Source organism: Lepus europaeus, chromosome 21 (genome assembly GCF_033115175.1).
Source record: "Lepus europaeus isolate LE1 chromosome 21, mLepTim1.pri, whole genome shotgun sequence".
Classification (NCBI taxonomy): domain Eukaryota; kingdom Metazoa; phylum Chordata; class Mammalia; order Lagomorpha; family Leporidae; genus Lepus; species Lepus europaeus.
Window position 1 is genome coordinate 21996464 of NC_084847.1, and position 19075 is coordinate 22015538.

Consider the following 19075-nt stretch of genomic DNA (forward strand, 5'->3'; position numbering starts at 1 on the left):
AGGGCAGCCAGAGGGGCAGCGGTGGATCTCACGGCAGGAAAGGAGGTGGCCAGGCCAGGCTGCCGGGGTGCAGGAGGTGGGCTGGGGCCAGCCACAGCACGCTCGGCACCACCACGATGATGGAGGAGTTCCCAGGAAACCCTCCCTCGGGTCCTGCAGAGCCTGGCTCAGCAATGCAGAGGGACTGGGGAAACAGGGAGTGGCTCCTGGGACCCGCCCAGTTAGCATCCAACCCCCCACAGAAAGAGAACTTTGCAGTCCTCGGGCCGGCTGTCCATGACCCCAGTCAGCAGGGGGCCGAGGGCCAAGCCAATGCCCTGTCTGCATGTGTCTGAAACAGCCAGATGCTCCTACCACAGAGACCAAAGGCTGCCTCTTCCCCAAGCCCTTCAGCCGGGGAGGGGGAGGGGTCCTCACTGCCAAATGCCTTGCTTAGTGCCCTGCCCGGGGAGCCGGCTGCGGCTATGTGTAAAGCCGCCCCAGACCTATTTTTAAAGCACGAGCTATTTTTAGACTCTCTCGAGAACCCGCAGCAGCAGACTTCAGAGTTTTAAAAGTTCCTCCTTACACGTAACCTCAATCTTTCCAGCTCCACAATTGAAGACGATTGCTCGCTCTGGCCTCGGAGGACAAGTGGGCTGTGGCTGGGGGCACCTGCTGGAGAGGAGTCTCCTGGGGCGTCCCCCGGCCTCTCCCCTCGGCAGAGACCACCACCACTGCCCTGCCCTTTCTCCACTGGAGACCACCGGGGCCATCAGTGTCACTCTTGTTGAATTCTGCCCAGTGACCCAATTCAGAGGTGATGCTGGATGCAAACATTGCAACCCCCAAAAGGGGCAAAACTCCCACAAGCAGTCTGGTCACCCCAGCCCCATTCCCAGCCCAGAAGCAATGAATGGGCTTGGACGCCCCCACTGCCACCAAGTGGGAGTCCCAAGTGGGCCCAGGGGCACAGTGGGTAAAACCCCAGCCTACAATGCGGAATCCCATATCAGAATGAGGGTTCGAGTCCCAGCTGTTCCATTTCCTATCCAGCTTCCTGCTAAAGTGCCTGGGAAAACAGCAGAAGATGGCCTAAGTGCGTGGGCCACTGCCACCTACATGGAAGACCCTGATGGAGCTCCTGGTTCCTGGCTTTGGCTTGATCCAGCCCTGGCTGCTGTAGAATTCGAGCAGTGAACCAGTAGATGGAAGATTTCTTTTTTTCTGTCTCTCCCTCTCTGTGTCACTCTGCCTTTCTAATAAACAAACAATAAATCTTACAAAAAAAAAAAAAAAAAGCAGGTGCAGGAGGGTGGGAGCAATGGCAGAGGCCAGCGCCAGGGCAGACGGCTCTTCCGAGCCTCAATTATCTTCATAGCTCCCTGCACACCCCAGCTGAGAGCAGCTGAGAGGGAAGTCACAGCTGCAGATTGGACCGACTGGGAATAGAAAATACTCAGGGAAAAACACTGCCTGTGTACTGAGCACAGACGGACTTTCCTTCTTGTCATTATTCACTAAACAATACAGTGTAACAACTATTTGCAAAGCATTTACATTGTGTCAGCTATTAGGAGTTAGCTAGAGGTAATTTGAGGTGTAGGGTAGAATGTGCATAGGTTGTTTGCAAATACTGCAGTATTGTATCTTTTTTTTAAAGACTTATTTATTTGAAAGAGTGACAGCAAGAGAGGAGAGATGGGGAGAGCGATTTTCCATCTGCTGATTCATTTGTCAAATGGTCCCAGCAGCCAGATTTGGGTCAGGCTGAAGCTGATCAAGAACTGGAAGCTCCCATGCGGGTCTCCCACTTTGGTGGCAGGAACCCAAGCACTTGGGCCATCTTCCACTGCTTTCCCAGGCCCATCAGCAGGAAGCTGGATCGGAAGTGGAGCAGCCGGGACTTGAACCAGCACTCCGATGTGGGACGCCAGCGATGCAGACAGGAGTTTAACCCACTGTTCTATAGCCCTGACCACAGAAGGGACCTGAGCCTCTGCAGACTTTGGTATCCACAGGGGTCCCGGAAGCCGTCCCTAGTGGTCACTGAAGCAGAACTGTAATTTAGTGCTGAAACCAGGACACTTCTGAGCCTGCCGAGGAGGGGACAAAAGGTGCCTGGGCACAGCAGGAGCACAGGGAACTCCCTAACAACGGAGAAATGAATGAATGAGGGGACGAGCACCCAGCCTGCACTCAGGGCGCCCCTGCCATTGCCTACAACCTTCCCTCTGCCAGGGGCTTCCATACCCCTGTCTCTGATGGCTCAACAGGCCTCTGTGCTGTCTGTTGCACAGGTGACAATGACAGTGGTGGCGGGCACCAGGAGGGGAGTCCACGTCTGTCCTGGCCCATGCCCACTCACTCATTCCAGCACAGGCACTGAGCCAGGCCCTGTGCTGAGGGCTGGAGAAATAGGGGCAGGGGATGGCGTAGGTCCTGGCCGCTCAGGGCTTCTGCTCCAGGGAGGGAGACAGATGCCAACAGGAAGCTGCCATTGAGGTCTGAGAATCAGGACCCGGGAGGTTTGGGGACCCTCAGAGCTGACCTCGGGGGGCACCTGTTGTAGGGGGCATGGGACGGGGTTTGCAGCTGAACCTGGAGGAGTGAACCAGGCCACAGCTGCCCCAAGTGTGGGTACAGTCCAGGCGGTGCTCAAGCCGATTTTAGACCAGGATTTGTAAATGTTGGCACTACTGACAGTGGGAGACAGGGGGTCCTTTACCAGGGGGAGCTGCCCTGGGCATGGCAGAAGGCTCAGCAGCACCTTTCCACTGTGTACAAGGAACAGCCACACACACACACACACACACCCATGGGGACACACACACATGGGCACAGACATTCATGCAAGCACACAATGCACTTGCAGACGCACATGTGTACAAATGCACACACATGGACACACATACACTCATGATACACATATGCATATTCACACTTATGGACACACCCATGCACACACATCCATGTACACACACCTATGGGCACACACATGCATATACACCCCATGCACACACCTATGGGCACACCCTGCACACACACCCATGCACACACAGCTATGGGCACACCCATGCATACCACATCCATGGACACACACATGCACACACATCTATGCACACACACCTATGGGCACACCTTACACACACCCATACACACACACACACCCATGGGCACACCCATGCATACCCACATCCATGGACACACATGCACACACATCTATGCACACACATCTATGCACACACACCTATGGGCACACCCTACACACACACCCACACACACACACCCATGGGCACACCCATGCATACCCACATCCATGGACACACACATGCACACACATGCACATGTAGCAGTCATAACAATCAGAAAGGTCTCCAGTCATTACCAGTTGTCCCTGGTGAGGGCGGTGAGGGGATCTCTGCCCCCCACTGTCAGGAGTGCCAGGGCTCACCGCTGCTGGTCGCTGGTTTAGACGCTGCATGCACTTTTTTAACAATGGGAAGGTTTTTTTTTTTTTTTTTTTTACACTTCTCTTTATGGCAAGTGACACTGCCTTCTCATTTCCGGCAGGGATTCGAAGTTTCCTTTTGGACTGAATGCAAGCTGCAAAACCAGTGAGGGAACTGGAGGAAAATGCTGAGTCAGCGATGGCACCTGTGCCCTACGGAGGTGCAGGGAAGGCCACGCAGCCCCACTGTGAGGCGCGCTGTCTGCTGAAGGGGGCGGCGGGATCCCATCGGCATGTGGAGGGGTTATAACAGTGTCTCACACATGTGTGACGTGCCTGGGAAGCCTCAGCGGGAAGTCGTATGGGCATGCACAGCTGCTCTCTTGGATGGTCAAGGTCGGCTTTCCCTCCACCTAGCAACAGGTGGTCTGTGGCTGGGCACCCGAGGAACAGGTGCACCTAACTTTGGGGACCCCCTAGTGGGGGAGACAGGCATCTTTACACACACACTCCTGGCAGGCAGGGGGCTCTGAGAGGTGGCTGCCCCTGGGCAAGCCCATCTGAGTGCCTCCTGGGACAGGAGCTCATGGCAGGGACAATGGCAGAATCACTCCCTCAGCTTTCAGCTCTCCTCCTGCCTGTCTCTGTCTGTCCTGTCTGTCTCTGTCTGTCCTGCTATCTTGTCTGGTTTCCCACTCTGTCTCTCCCAGAATTATCAGCTCGATCTGCCCAAGCTAGAGGCAGGACCATGGGCTGCATTTGGGTCTCAAGGCTGGAGTCCTCCCTTTCCCACTTGGCCCAGAGCCTACAAGGGGAAACCAGTGAGACAGGGTAGGGAGGGGCTGCAGCTCCAGTCCCCACCCCCTCTCCTCCCCACACCACTGGCTGGCTCCTGCTTCCCCTCCTAAGCAACCACTCCCAGCACTGCCCTTCCTCCCCTCTGGACAGCCTGATAGACAGCTGGATAGACAGCCAGTGGCAGGAGCCCAAATGCAGACCCTGCTTCCTGCAAGTGCTCGGAGCCTTGGCGTGACCCTGCAGCCACGCTGCGAGCCCATCCCGTGAGCTTCTCTGCCCACGGAGCTGCCTGTGCACTAAGAAAGTTGGGGGCTGGGCAGCCGCCTCAAACCCCCGGAGAGCCTGAAATGATGGCCTCTCCCTTTCTGGGGGCACTGAACAGTTTGTAAAGCTGTCCTGGCCTTACCCCAGGGAGGCTAGGCTGGGTCACATCCTATTTGATATGCAAGAGGGTGGGGCTCAGAGAGGTAAAGCAGCCCACCCAGGGTCACACAGCATGGAAAGAGCCATGTATGTGAAGCTCCCCAACTCCACATCCATCCATCACAGCCACTTCCCCTCATTCATTCATTCAACATATGCCAGGGTCTCTTCCCAGCTCAGGAAATAAAGGGGAAAATAAGACAAACAAGTTCCCTGCTTTCAGACTGCTGACATCCTTATGAGAGGAAAGAGTAAATGCAGAACTCTTAAAAATCAGAGTTGGGGGAGCTGGCACTGTGGCACAGCGAGTTAATGCCCAGGCCTGAAGCACCAGCATCCCATATGGCTGCCAGTTTGAGACCCAGCTGCTCCATTTCCAATCCAGCTCTCTGCTATGGCCTGGGAAAGCAGTAGAAGATGGCCCAAATTCTTGGCCCCCTGCACCCACATGGGAGACCAGGAGGAAGCACCTGGCTCCTGGCTTCGGCTGTTGGCGGCCAACTGGGGAGTGAATCATTGGATGGAAGACCTCTCTCTCTCTCTCTCTCTCTCTCTGCCTCTCCTCTCTTTGTGTAACTCTCACTTTCAAATAAATATTTTTTAAAAATCAAGAGTTGGGGGCCGGCGCCGTGGCTCAACAGGCTAATCCTCCGCCTTGCGGCGCCGGCACACCGGGTTCTAGTCCCAGTCGGGGCACCGATCCTGTCCCGGTTGCCCCTCTTCCAGGCCAGCTCTCTGCTGTGGCCAGGGAGTGCAGTGGAGGATGGCCCAAGTGTTTGGGCTCTGCACCCCATGGGAGACCAGGATAAGCACCTGGCTCCTGCCATCGGAACAGCGTGGTGTGCCGGCCGCAGCGCGCTACCGCGGCGGCCATTGGAGGGTGAACCAACGGCAAAAGGAAGACCTTTCTCTCTGTCTCTCTCTCACTGTCCACTCTGCCTGTCAAAAATTAAAAAAAAAAAAAAAACAAAAAACCAGAGTTGGGGGCCAGCACTGTGGTGTAGTAGGCTAAACCTCCACCTGCAGTGCCGGCATCCCATATGGACAACAGCTCGAGTTCCAGCCGCCCCACTTCTGATCCAGCTCTCCGCTGTGGCCTGGGAAAGCAGTAGAAGATGGCCCAAGTCCTGGGACCCCTACATCAATGTGAGAGACTTGAAAGAAGCTCCTGGCTCCTGGCTTTGGATCAGCGCAGCTCCGGCCATTGCAGCCATCTAGGGAGTGAACCAGCGGATGGAAGACCTCTCTCTCTCTGTCTCTCCCTCTCACAGTCTGTAACTATACCTGTCAAATAAATGAATACAATCTTGAAAGAAAGAAAGTAGGGGAGTGTGGCTGCAGCCTGGGTGTAAGACCAGCTCGGGGTGGGGTGGGGGAGCTGGGGTTGTATTTGGAGCACAGCAGAAGCGCCCAGTTGCAGGCAGTCAGCCCTGTTGACTTCCCATCACCCACAAAAGCACAGAGCATGCAGTGGAAGCCTGATGATGGCAGTCGACTCCTGAGTGGCCTCCATCCTGGCAGGTCTCAGAGCCCCAGGCCCCGAGAGGCCATGTGGACAGTGTACGGCTGCTCTCTACATGCTGCCCACTGGATAAACCTGCCTTCCAGCCTCCTGCCCAGAGATAAATGGTGGGCTAGCTTGAACACCGCACACCCTTGTCTCAAACTAGCCCCTGGGGAGTTTCCAGCTCTTGGGAATAGCACTGAAAATATCGTGTGTGAGCGGGAGGGTCTTCAGTGGAGGAGGGTCCCCCAAGGTAAGGGTCTCCAAGGGCTCAGCTCAGCCACCTGCAATAGCAGAGCTGTGGCCGGTGGGAGATGGCAGCCGCTGTGGACACCAGGCCCAGGCAGAGACCAGGAGGTCAGGGCAGGGAGGAGGAGCCTCAGAAGGGTCTGGAGATGGGGTGGGGGTCGGCTTCTGGTGGGGGAAGGGAGCTGGCGATGGTTGTCAGAACAGCACCACCCCTTCTGCCCAGCGACTCCACCTGCAGGAACTGGCACTGGGAGCTGCCGTGTGTGGGCAAGGGCACTGGTGACAGCCCAGCAGGGAACCAGGAGGTGAAGCTATGGTGACAGAAATCTACATCTCGGTGGCACTCCTTTTTCTGCTGCTGTAATGAAAAGACCTGAGGCTGGGGGATACAGAAACTGTTTACGCAGCACACAGTGTGGAGGTTCAAGGGCAAGGCACGGACCCCTGGTGAGGGTCCCTCTGGCTGTAATGCATGGTGGGTGGTCTGCTCAGAGTGTGTGCAAAAAGGAACAATCCCCTGGCCATAGGAGAAGCCAGGATGTGATGGGGAGGGGTCAAGAACATGTCCCCGCCCCCCAAGGTCCCCTCTGAAAGGGCCTAACATCCTCCAACACTGCCACAGAGGGGACCAAGCTTTCAACCCGCAAACCCTTGGGAGACCATCACCGTCTCCACACCCGGCCTCACCCTCTCCCACTCCTCTGTGGTCACTCTGGCTCCCCTGCTTGTCCATGAATATTCCAGGCATATGCCTGCCCCAGGGCCTTTGCATTTGCTGTTCCAACTACTTGCACTGCTCCTCACCCAGACATCCCTATGTCTTGCCATTTGTTACTTACTTGGGGCTCAGAGTCCAGTCCTTTCCACAGTGCACGTGGCTGGGGCTATTTGGAGGCCATACTCCTGGGGCTTTAGCAATGCCAGTGTGGACTCATCCACTCTGGGAGCCTAGAGCCCCTCAGCTCAGAGGAGTCAGTGGCCTCAGGGTCTTGTTATCTCTCAGAGGTGAGCCATCTAGTCATAGGGCGTGTGTAAGCTGCCACGCCTGCCACACCTGCCACACTGCCATTTATTCTGGTTTGGTTGCTGCCTTAGGTGGCCCCATGCCCTTGGCATGTAATCTTTCCCCCTAACCAATAGGGCCACCTGTGGTGACAGATTGCACAGGATCATGTTACATCAGATCCTGAAGTCCCCATGGTGGGGAGACCATGCCCTCCTTCATGGCTTGAGGAAGTGACCTCGCTGGGGGCCACACATCTAGGAACCGGAAGTGGCCTCCAGAAACAGTGGCCTTCCACCACTGTCTTTGCTGGAGACTTCAGGAGCAGAAATCTGACACCAACCACAAAGACCGGAAGTGGACCCTTCCTGGAGGAGTTCCTGGTGGGCCCGGCTCTGGTGGACACCCAGGCTGCAGCTTTGTGGAGCCAGCCTGGGACTTCCGACCCTCAGTGGTGACCTAGTAAGTGTGTGTTGTTTCAAGTTACTAAGTTGGTGGCAATATTATTGCACACCAATAAATAACCCAACAGGGCTGCAAACATTTGGCTGTGGGCCCTGATCCAGGCCTGACCAGGGCTATGGACTGAGTCCCAGGCAGCTGGTGGGGCTGCAGCCTGCTGCTCTCCTCCTGGGGCTGCTGGGGCAGCCAAGCCTGTGGTCCAGCCCAGGCTACACACACAGTCCTGGTGCCTCAGCAGCCCAGAGGCTAGATCCCTCCAGTCCACATCCCCAGCCTGGCTGCAGCCAAGTTCTCTAGGTCAGCCTCCACCCCACTCACCCCTGCAAACACACATGGTGCAGAGCAACACAGACCCTTAAAGACAGCACAGTTCAAGTCCTGCCCCCAACATGTATGTTTTTTTTTTTTTTGGATTTTTTTTTAACTTTTATTTAATGAATATAAATTTCCAGTGTACAGCTTATGGATTACAATGGCTTCCCCCTCCCATAACTTCCCTCCCACCCGCAACCCTCCCCTCTCCCGCTCCCTCTCCCCTTCCATTTGCATCAAGATTCATTTTCAATTCTCTTTATATACAGAAGATCAATTTAGTATAAAGGTTTCAACAGTTTGCACCCACATAGACACACAAAGTGAAACATACTGTTTGAGTACTAGTTATAGCATCAAATCAAAATGTACAGCACATTAAGGACAGAGATCCCACATGAGGAGCAACTGCACAGTGGCTCCTGTTGTTGACCCAACAAATTGACACTCTAGTTTATGGCGCCAGTAACCACCCTAGGCTCTCGTCATGAGTTGCCAAGGCTATGAAAGCCTTCCAAGTTTGCCGACTCTGATCATATTTAGACAAGGTCATAAAAGACAGGGTGAGGATAGTAACCAATGATCCTAAGAGTGGCATTTACCGGGTTTGAACAATTATACAGCATTAAGTGGGGAAGAGGACCATCAGTACACACAGGTTGGGAGTAGAGCCATTGGTGGTAGAGTAGAGGTTATGATTACAAAGGAATGAGGCCCAAGTGCACTAGACAGGGCCTAGAACAAAGGACAGAGTCATTATTAGAGGAGCTAAGAAAGGTGCTGTCTAAGCTACAATTAAGTTTTCTGATTGAGAGGCAAATAGAACCTGATAGAAGGGGCTTGATAATAATCTGGTGGGCTTTAGGCCTTGTAAGTTAAGAGGCCCAGACCTATCTATCTCTTCACATGGAGTATATCCTAAGGGAGGTGTGAACCTCCTAGGGGAAGGCACTCTGTTGACTTTCATTACTTGGCTGGCCTGGGAGGAGAGCTGGCCAGGTAAAGGCAGGGGGCATCTCTAACAAGAAATGTACAGTTCTGCCTGCAATGTTGCTGGCCCTACTTGACCATACCCTCAGCTGCAGTAGTCACTTTGGAAGTTGGGCTGAGTGAAGGGCTTTTCAGCTTAGAGCCAATAAGATCTGTGGCTCTGACCTGGGCATCCTTCGACTCCAGGGCAGGTCCATTTCCAGTGATCCAACTCTTGGCAGAGCTGCCAGGGCTCTTCACAAGCTGACTTCTGCTGAAGCCCAGGCTTACCACATTGAAAGCCACTGCAGTGGACTGGCCTGTTGGGTCTCCTTGAGGGCAGATCACTGTACAGATCAGCCATTAATAGGCCTGCCACCCATTGCGTCTGATGCCTAGCTTTCTTTTCCTCCTGGTTTGTCTTAAAGCAGACCAGAGGATGCAAGTCAAGGGAGTGCCCGTGTCCCATCTCTAATCTTTGGTGGCCTGAACTACAAGTCTATAGTCACAGGCATGTTCTGTAGTAGTTTTTCTAAGGTAGACAATGCCCATGAGGAAAATTATATTCTCACTTTAAAACTTTCTTTCCCTTTGGTCTGAAAGGGAGGTTTTTTCTACTTACTGTATAAAAATATGGAACGCTTCACGAATTTGCGTGTCATCCTTGCGCAGGGGCCATGCTAATCTTCTCTGTATCATTCCAATTTTTAGTATATGTGCTGCCGAAGCGAGCACCCAACATGTATGTTTCTGATCTCTTTGTGTGTGCATGTTTCAAATACATGTGTGTTCTGTAGGGATGCTTTTTGGGGGGAGTGGGTATAGAATTCCATACTGACTTAATAATGAAAATGTTGTAATTGTATTGTTTAAGAGTTCAGCTGTTCAGATGACTTTTTTTAAAAAGTTTTTTATTTGAAAGAACAACATAGAGAAAGAGATCTACCATCTGCTGATTCATAACACCCCCCACCCCAACCTCACCCCTGCCACCAATGCCTACCCACCCCAACCTTGACCCCTACCACCAGTGCCTGCAATAGCCAGGGCTAGTACAGGCTGAAGCCAGGAGCCAGGAACTCCATCCAGGCATCCCACGTGGGTGGCAGAAGCCCAAACACATTAGCAGGGAGCTGGATGGAAGCACAGAGTAGCCAGGACTGGAACCAGCTCTCTGATATGGGATGTGAGTGTCCAAAATGGCAGCTTAACCCACTGTGCCCCTAGCTAATATTCTGTTTCTCTGTTAGTTTCTGAGGTGTGTGTGTGTGTGTGTGCATGTTAAAAATCTCTACCTGCCACTGCTGATTTACCTACTTCCTCTTGAAGCTCCATCAGTTATTATTCAATATGTTTTGAAGCTTGCACAGTAGGTAAGGCTGTGCTTATGGAAGATACATTTTTCCTTGTTTTATTATCCTTGTTACTCACCTATAATTTCTTTATTTGTCCCTTATGATCATTTGGTCTTAAATTCTACATTACATTTAGGCAGAGGTGCTAACCCAGCTCATTTTGATACATATCTTCCAGGCATGTCTCACCCCAGCCTTTTCTCTTTTAAAGTGTTCCTCTTCTATTGTTGAATCTAGTTGTTTTCATTCCTACAGCCAAGGAGCCTTGTCTTTTAATTGGCAGATTTAACCCAGTCACATTTACTTTTATTTGGATTCATTTCCACCCACTTTAGCATGCACTCATTCTGTCACTGATGTCCCAGGGGTACACAGCCAAATAAGACAACAGGTCTGAGTGGCCTGGGGGAATAGCATCACTTTCAGGGGACAGCCAAAGGAGAGACCACAACTCAGAGACCACAGAGACACCAGCTCAGGGCATTGCTCTGACATTGGCCTGGCTCCCCCCACCTGCCTTGCACTGAAGACCCCACAGTATTTGGAGCTGAGCTCATCTGGGCTGTATGAGGACTCTTGTGGTCATGAGAGGTGGCAATGTCACCCCAGATGGCCGCAACAGCCAGAGCTGGGCTGATCTGAAGCCAGGATCCAGGAGCTTCTTCCGGGTCTCCCAAGTGGGTGCCAGGGCCCAAGGACTCGGGCCATCTTCCACTGCTGTCCCAGGTGTGTTAACAGGGAGATGGATCAGAAGTGGAACAGCTGGGACTCAAACCTATGGGATGCTGGCATTGCAGGCAGCAGCTCAACCCACTGCACCACACCACCAGCCCCTCCATCCTCTCATCTTAAGAAAATAGCATTTGTGGTGTCGGGCAGTTGCTACAAACATCCTAGAGCTGAACCTTACTGCCCTGGTTTCTATTACATGCTCATCCCTGAGCCAGCCATGGTGGCCAAGGGGCTGGGATGCTGTGATGGGACCCTGGGGCCACTTCCGTGGTGGGTGTGGGGGGTGTCAACGTGGCCTGCCCGAGAGTGGGGAAGAGACGGATTCAAAAGAAAAGTCACAGTGCTCTAAGCTAAAGAAGGGGAAAAGCACATGAGAAAGGCAGAGCCACAGGGATCCACGGTAAGTGGCACGGTGGCCGGCCGAGGCTGGGTGCTGGATGGGCCCCAGCGCCCTCCTCCTAACTGCCATCCCCGCAGCTCCCAGCATGGGCCCTGAATGCCGAGGTCACCCAGCCCCTGGGCTTAACATCCTCAGGGACGGCAGCCCCTCCCCTCTGCTCACCGGCAGCCACCACCAGGTAAAGCCAGAGGAAATGACGGAATGACCTTTGGAAAAATACAACTCTGCCTCGGATCAAAGAAGACTCAGCGTCTTGGACCAGAAGACGACCGACCACAAGCCAGGGAGGAGACCAAACAGCCTCTGACACAGCAAAATGCAGGTCACCACGTCCTTGCGTGAAGACTCCCAAGGGAAACTCTATGCCCTGGCCCTGGGCGCCAGGACAGAGCCTGGCTCTCTGTGGGGGGACGACTCCTCTAGCACTGCAGCCACACCAGACCTGTCATCCGCTCATGTGGTGCCCCAGGCTGCAGACACACGGAGATGAAGGGAACAGGGCCCTGGCTGTGGCTCGGGGTCTGGGTGGGGATGCCTGGCGGGGTATCCTTGGTCTGAGGGCCAACTAGTGTGTCCGGTGCCTGAGTCCAAGATGGCAGCAGCCCACCTGCTCTCCTGTGCACCAGCCCCAGCACCCATAGGCTGGGCCCCTTGAGCTCCAGTCCAGCACTCTCCCTGGACTACCCCCTACCCCACCACTGCCTGGCTTCCACCCCGCAATGGCCCCCAAGCCTCTTACCCTTCGTCACCCCGCTCCTGACTGGGACCCTGCAGCCTGTGTTTCTGAACTGGATTCATCCAAACAGAAGCACTGCAGGCTCCTAGGACTTTGCTCTCCTGGTCACTGTGGGGGACATGTCTCCTGCCCCAGTATGACCTGGGCTCTAACTGGCCATCTGTCTGTGTGGCTGGGAGCTCTACTGGCCTTGTCAGACCCTGGGGGACACACGGTGGGCAGAGGAGGTGGACGTGCCTGCCCTGGACAGACATCAACAGCAGGCTTAGCCACCTCCCTCCCTCTCTCCCTCTACTCTCTCTCTCTCTGTGTCCCTAAGTACCATGGTCTGCATGCCCCCTCCCAGATCCCTCTTTCCTTCTGTGGGTCTGACCTGCCCTGTGCCCATCCCCTGTCACATGCACTGCAAGCCTTGTCACCATAATACCAAAAAGCCACTGCACGCTGTTGAGTGTCCCGGAGTTGCCGTGATATTACCTGTTCTATTACAGTCATCATCCCCATAGTCAGCCGGTGCCCAAGCACGAGGCTAAGCACGTTAAACCAAGGGTGGGGAACCTTTCTTCTGCAAGGGCCATTAGGATATTTAGAACATCACTCAGAGGCCATACAAAATTACCAGCTTACGCTGCACCCACGTGGGAGACTCAGAGGATGCTCTAGGCTCCTGGCTTCGGCTTCTGATTGGCTCAGCTCTGCCATTGTGGCCATCTGGGGAGTGAACAAGTGGATGGAAGACCTCTCTCTCTCTCTCTCTGCCTCGCTGTAACTCTGGCTTTCAAAAAAATAAATAAATCTTTAAAAAAAATTATCAGCTTAAAAATTAGCCTGCCTTAGATGTATCAGATGTCGAGTCCAACCTGAGTGCACCTTGTCAGGGCCAGGCCAAATGATTTTTTTGGGGGGCCTCATATGGCCTGTGGCCCAGACGTTCCCCACCCCTGCCTTAAACCCTCACAACCCCCTCTGTGATAGGCATCAGTATTATCCCACTTTGAAGTCAGGAGAACTGCGACTCGGGGAAGATGGAGAACTTGTACAAAAGCACACAGCCACCGACGCAGCCATGACCCATGCCTGGGCCCCACACAGCGCCTCACTTGATGGAAGGGATGCAACTGACCCCACCCCTGCCAGATTCTAGGGATGTAAGAACAACCAGGAAGGAGCAAGTCCCATTCTAAGGCTCCCCCTCCAGGGAGGTCGGGCAGGTACAGACATGCTCACTGCACCGTGTGGCCCTGGGCCCGGCTCCCCTTGCAGCTGAGTGACAAATCTCTGGGCCCTCTTTATCTTATCCCTAAAATATGAGTGAGGGGACCCAAGATGTTGTCTGGAGCACTGGCAATGGTGGAGGAGGAAGTGGGGCCTGGATCTGTCACAGGCAATGCAGCCTAGTGGGCACCACCCCATGAGCTGTCCCTGGTTCCCTCCAACTTGGAGGAGACACGGGAGCTGGACTGTCCACTAAGCCCTTGCCTCTGTGTATTAGAGACCCCAAGAGCCTTGCTTCTCCCCCATCACAGGGCTTCCATTTCTCTGCTTGGTTCCCTAAACAACTCTCTCCTCTGGGACTGCATCCTGCGCCTGTGCTGCCCTCTGCTGGCCGCACCAGGAAGAGGGCACTTACCTCGACCTCAGCCTGAGCAGCTCCAGCTGCCTCACCCTCCTGAGGCCACACCTCTAGGCACCTGCCACTTCCTGGCCACGCCCCTCAGAGTCCAGCCTTCTGGGTGGATCAGTGCCTGGGCCGCCAACACCCCTCCCACCGTGGTGGGATTTACTACATATTTTTATTACACTTATTAAAATTCTGGCTTCTTCCCCAGGTTCCCAGAGTCCCATTTCTGCCTGGCCCTGTGCCTGGGGCCAGGTTCAGGGTAAGGGAGCCTGAATGCCTACATCCTCCCCTTGGTCCCTGCTCCCAGGAGGAGCACACAAAGGACGTGGTGGAATTTAAATCACAGGTGGTCTCAGGGGGCCAGCAACAGGACACAGTGCCCTGCTTCCTGCAGATGCACTGGCTGCCCTTCAGCCAACAGGTCATGGCTTCTGGAATCTTCTAGAACCTTCAGACCCCTCTGCAGACAGCACCCTCGCTTGCAACATGCAGCTCATTCATTCACCTAAGGATATGACGCTTCCACGGTCTGGGAGGTGCTGGCGCAGTCACGGGGAACAAGGTTGTGGGTCTGGGGGACAGGGTCGCAGGTCTGGGGGACAGGGTCACAGGTCTGACCCAGCCATTACCCCCCAAGGGCTAAGGAGGAGAACGACACTCATGGTGAAGCAAAATCAATTACGACAAACACTAAAATAGAAACATGTGCAGCCACGATCAAAAACTGGCAGTCCATGGGCTGAATCCAACCTGCAGATGTTGGCAACAGCTGTAAAACAAAAATAAAAGGGGGCTGGCACTGTGGCGGAGCCGGTAAAGCCACCACCTGCAGAGCTGGCATCCCATATGGATGCTGGTTTGAGTCCCGGCTGCTCTACTTCCGATCCAGCTCTCTGCTGTGTACTGGGAAAGCAGTAGAAGATGGCCCAAGTCTTTGGGACCCTGCACCCACATGGGAGACCCTGAAGAAGCTCCTGGCTACTGGCTTCGGAATGGCCCAGGTCTGGCCATTGTGGCCATCTGGGGAGTGAACCAGCAGATGGAAGACCTCTCTCTCTCTCTCTCTCTCTCTCTCTCTCTCTCTGCCTCTGCCTCTCTGTAACTCTGCCTTTCAAATAAATAAATAAATAAATAATCTTTTTTTTTTAAAAGATGGTTAAAATACACGATGCGTTTTTTGGTCAACATTAAAAAATCTGGAGGATGTGCCTGAAAACACGGGAGTTGGGGCTTCTCTCGTGAAAAGCAGACACCTGAGCAGCCCCCCGGGGTCCTCACTGGCTGCCCTCCCCAAACTCCTCTGCTGAAACTTCATCCCTGGCCAGCTGTCTCCAGGAGGCGGGGCCTTGAGGGCAGGCCTTGGGGGCGGGGCCTTGGGGTGGGCCTTGGGGCAGGACTTAGGGGCGGACCTTGGGGGCGGGGCCTTGGGGCGGGCCTTAGGGGCTGCTCAGCTGCCTCCACACGTGGAGGCCCTAACCAGATGCCGAATCTGCCTGCCCCTCCTGCACCAGCACCCACACTTCCCTGTTTGCTGGCAACTCCTGAGACCCCCATGTCACTCAGTCATCTGTGTTTCCCCCTAGGCCCCTGCATGCTTCTGTGCTCTAAGCCCTGGAGAGAGCCTGGAGGAGGGAAGAGGCAGGTTTGCCCTGGCCTTGCAGGTGAACTTGGAGCTGGGCATAGAGAGATCAGCCTGCATCCCGGGGGTCGGGGAAGGGGAGAGGATAGGGATGGAGGCAAGGAGGAGGGTGGGGAGGGGTGCCATGGCAGCAGGGGAGGGGGTGAGGCTCAGGGTCCCCCAGCCCTGCCAGAGCTCAAGGGCCCCCGCTTGGATGGGCTCCTGACCTAGGGCGACCCCAGCTCCCACCCTGGTCTTCTGGGACTGCCCCAGGTAGGTGAGAGTGAGGCTGTGGGTGAGTGCAGGTGGCAGAAGGAGGGAGTCCGGGGTCTAGGAGTTGGGGAGGGGGGTGCAGGGGAGTCAGGGACCCTGTGTCCTGGGCTTTGATAGGCGTCTGGTGCATGCCACGAGCTAAGGAAAGGTTGGTCCGTCTGCTGCTGTCTTCTGTGTCTCCCTGCTCCTCCTTCCTCCCTCCCTGGGCCTCTGTCTCTGTCCCTCCCTCTCGTTTTGTCTCTTTCTCTTGACGTGTGCAAGCACGTGTGTGTGTGTGTGTGTCTTTTTCTCCTGATCTATGTGTGCGCGTTCGCCTGTGAGTCTGCCTCCAAGCCTTCCCCATCTCCTGCTGCCTCTTTCCCTGTCCCTCTCTCTTTCCTCCCTGCCCCCCTCCCCCAGGAAGTACTTCCCAACGGAGGGCCTGGCCCCACCCCCACCCCCAGCAGGAGCCCCCCTCCCACCTTCCCACTGTGCTCCTGACCCCAGCACAGTCCCCACCTCTGCATCTTCTAGGACTGTTCCCTGCCCCTTGGGCCTGTCCCCAGGCCCAGCCAGTTCTAGGCACACGGTGCTCTGTGGCCCTGGCCCCACCTCTTTGTGGCCAGATCCACGTATGGTAACTTCCAGCCAGGCTCACCCACACTGGCCTTCCCTGCACCCTAGACATGATCTCACCGAACCTCATCCTGACCTTGTTGCTCCCTCATGTAAAGCCCTCGGGGGTTTCTCAGTGCACCCCACCCCCACCACCCAGGATGAAGCCCCCATTTCCCGGCCTGTTGTCCCAGGCCCCCTTTCCTGCCCTGACCCCATGCTATCCTAGGTGAGGCACCTTCCCTGACCATGAAAACCTTGAGCCGCCCTGGCTTGGGTGGGGCGCAGCTGGCCCCTGGCGGGCAGAGGCCAAGGAGGCTGCTGAACATCACACAGGGCACAGGACAGCCCCCCAAAAGGGGGCAGACCCAGACGTCAGCAGGGCCGCGGTGGAGAGCACCCGGCCTGGGGCACTGGAGGCCACCTCGTGGCGCCCAGGGACGACGCACTCACGCACTGCATGGGGATGTTCTGCTCCACGCCAAGCCTTGACCCCATGCTGGTCCCGGCAGGCTCCGTGGAGCTGAGAAGTGACTGTGGCTAGGGACATGGTTGGCGTGACAAAGTCCCCACCCAAGGCATGACTGGCAGTGAGGCTGGCATAGACAAACCAGCGGTTTGTTCCATTAGGTAGCGTACATAGCACTCGGCCGTGGCACCGAGCCCGCACGGCACTGTCTAGTGCACTTGCTGTGCTAGGTGCTTCTTCCAGTTCTCAAAGAAAGGTTGGGGCAGGCAGGGTGCAGCGGGCGAAGTCTGCCTGGGACACCCACATCCCATATCGGAGCACAAGAGTTCAAGTTCCACCTCTGCTTCCGATCCAGCTCCCTGCTGATGTGCCTGGGAAAGCAGCAGAAGATGGCCCAAGTGTCTGGGCTCCTACATCCACGTGGGAGACCCGGATGGAGCTCCCGGCTCCTGGCTTCAGCCTGGCCCAGCCCTGCCTGTTGCTGACATTTGGAGAGTGAACCAGATGGACGGTCTCTCTCTGTGTCACTCTGTTTTTCAAATAAATAAATGTCACTTTTTCAAGAATTTCTAGAAATGAATTTACTGTGAGCAGCAGTCGTGTCAGGCCGGGCACAGCTGGTCTTGACTGCACCAGGAAGCCACGAGCCGAGCTTGACCTCCACCTTCTAGGTGTGTGTGAGTAACTCCGCAATGTTCGTCTGGCGACGCATCCCTCGCTGTCCCTGTTCCGAAGGGACCCATGGCGGTTCAAGTTCCTTCACCAGCTCATCGAAAGCGCACGGCATGCCTCGCGCGACGAGTCCACGGTCTAGGAGCTCTGCTGAAGCAATCAGGCCAGGGAGGAGGACAGGGCAGAAGGGGCCAGAAGACGGTGGGGAGGGAGGGACGCTGTCCCCAGGAGGCGTCACCTGCACCGAGGCCCCAGCACTGAGGAAGGGAGCCAGGAAGCCTGGCGGTCCGAGCGCCAGCCAAGGAGGGGAGGGTGACCTTGGAGACAGGCAGAGGCCCCACCGTGCAGTCACAGTCATGGCCAGGAGCTTGCTTTCCATTCCACAAACAGATGCTTCAACAGGTCAAATTAGGCGGAGTGAGAAAAGACTCCCCTCTATTCTCCAGGGGCCGGGGACTTTGTATCATGCCGAGGGCTGAATACACGATGACAAGCAGTGTGGGGCCCACGGGTAAGGTGCAAATTGATCACAGCCATCAGCCCTCCAGGCCTGCCCGCTCCACATCCCCACAGCCAACCAACTGGGGCTGGAAACCACTCCAAGGGGAAAAAAAAAATAATCGCTTCTGTATGGAACATGGACAGACACTGCTCCTCGTCGTGATTCTGTAAACGACTTGTGAGCACCGTGGTTTACAAGGCATTCACAACGCATTTGTCCCACACATGGGAGGGGCAGGGTCTGGGCGAAGACCCCCATGTCAAGGCCCTGAGCACCCTCCGAGTCTGGTACCCAGCAGTGGCCCTGGAGCCAATCCCTCCAGGATACCTGGGCACAGGGTGACAGTATGCTAGCAGGTGCATCCAGATAATATTTTGAGGTTAAGTTATGTTCACTGGTTTGTTTTTTACCCCCTGCTATATTCCCACCCCTTCCCTTTAAGGTTCCGGACCTCCTCGCCCCCGAAGTTTTGCAGGAAAGGGGGAGCAAAACCCATCTGCCAAAGACTTCCCTTGTTGGCTTTCATTTTCAAAACGCCTTCCTTTATTGAGAAGCCAGGAGTCTCTGGGAGTGGGGTAGGGGGAGTCATCTTCCAATACTCAGGATAAAAACAGATTGGATTTTTCTCTTGGCTGGGGCACGAGAGGGAGCCGAGGTTCCAGAGTGATGTTGGACATACTTGGAATTAAAGAGTTAGTGACAGCTGCCATTCAATCCGGCTGTTCTTCCTCTAGGTTTAAACCCAAGAGAAAGCAAAGTGCAGGCCCACACAAAGCACGGGTACCTGAAGGTTCACAGCAGCACTACACACAATGGCCACAAGGTGGCAACAAGCCAAAGGCCCATCAACCGATGACCTGGCAACAAAAAGGAGGGCTACCCATACGATGGAATATTACTCAGGCATGAAAAAGGAGAGAGGCGTGGGCATCTGCTCCCATGGACATGAACCT

At 55.1% G+C, this 19075-nt stretch overlaps 1 protein-coding gene and 1 non-coding gene across 2 annotated transcripts in view; both read right to left on the minus strand.

Annotated features, from left to right (window-relative positions):
• Positions 1–19075, minus strand: part of LOC133750771 (germ cell-specific gene 1-like protein) — a 60544-nt gene that overhangs the window by 34983 nt on the left and 6486 nt on the right. The window lies entirely within an intron of this gene.
• Positions 9778–9885, minus strand: LOC133751124 (U6 spliceosomal RNA). Its single transcript, XR_009864759.1, has one exon. It is a non-coding gene; the product is annotated as a U6 spliceosomal RNA (small nuclear RNA).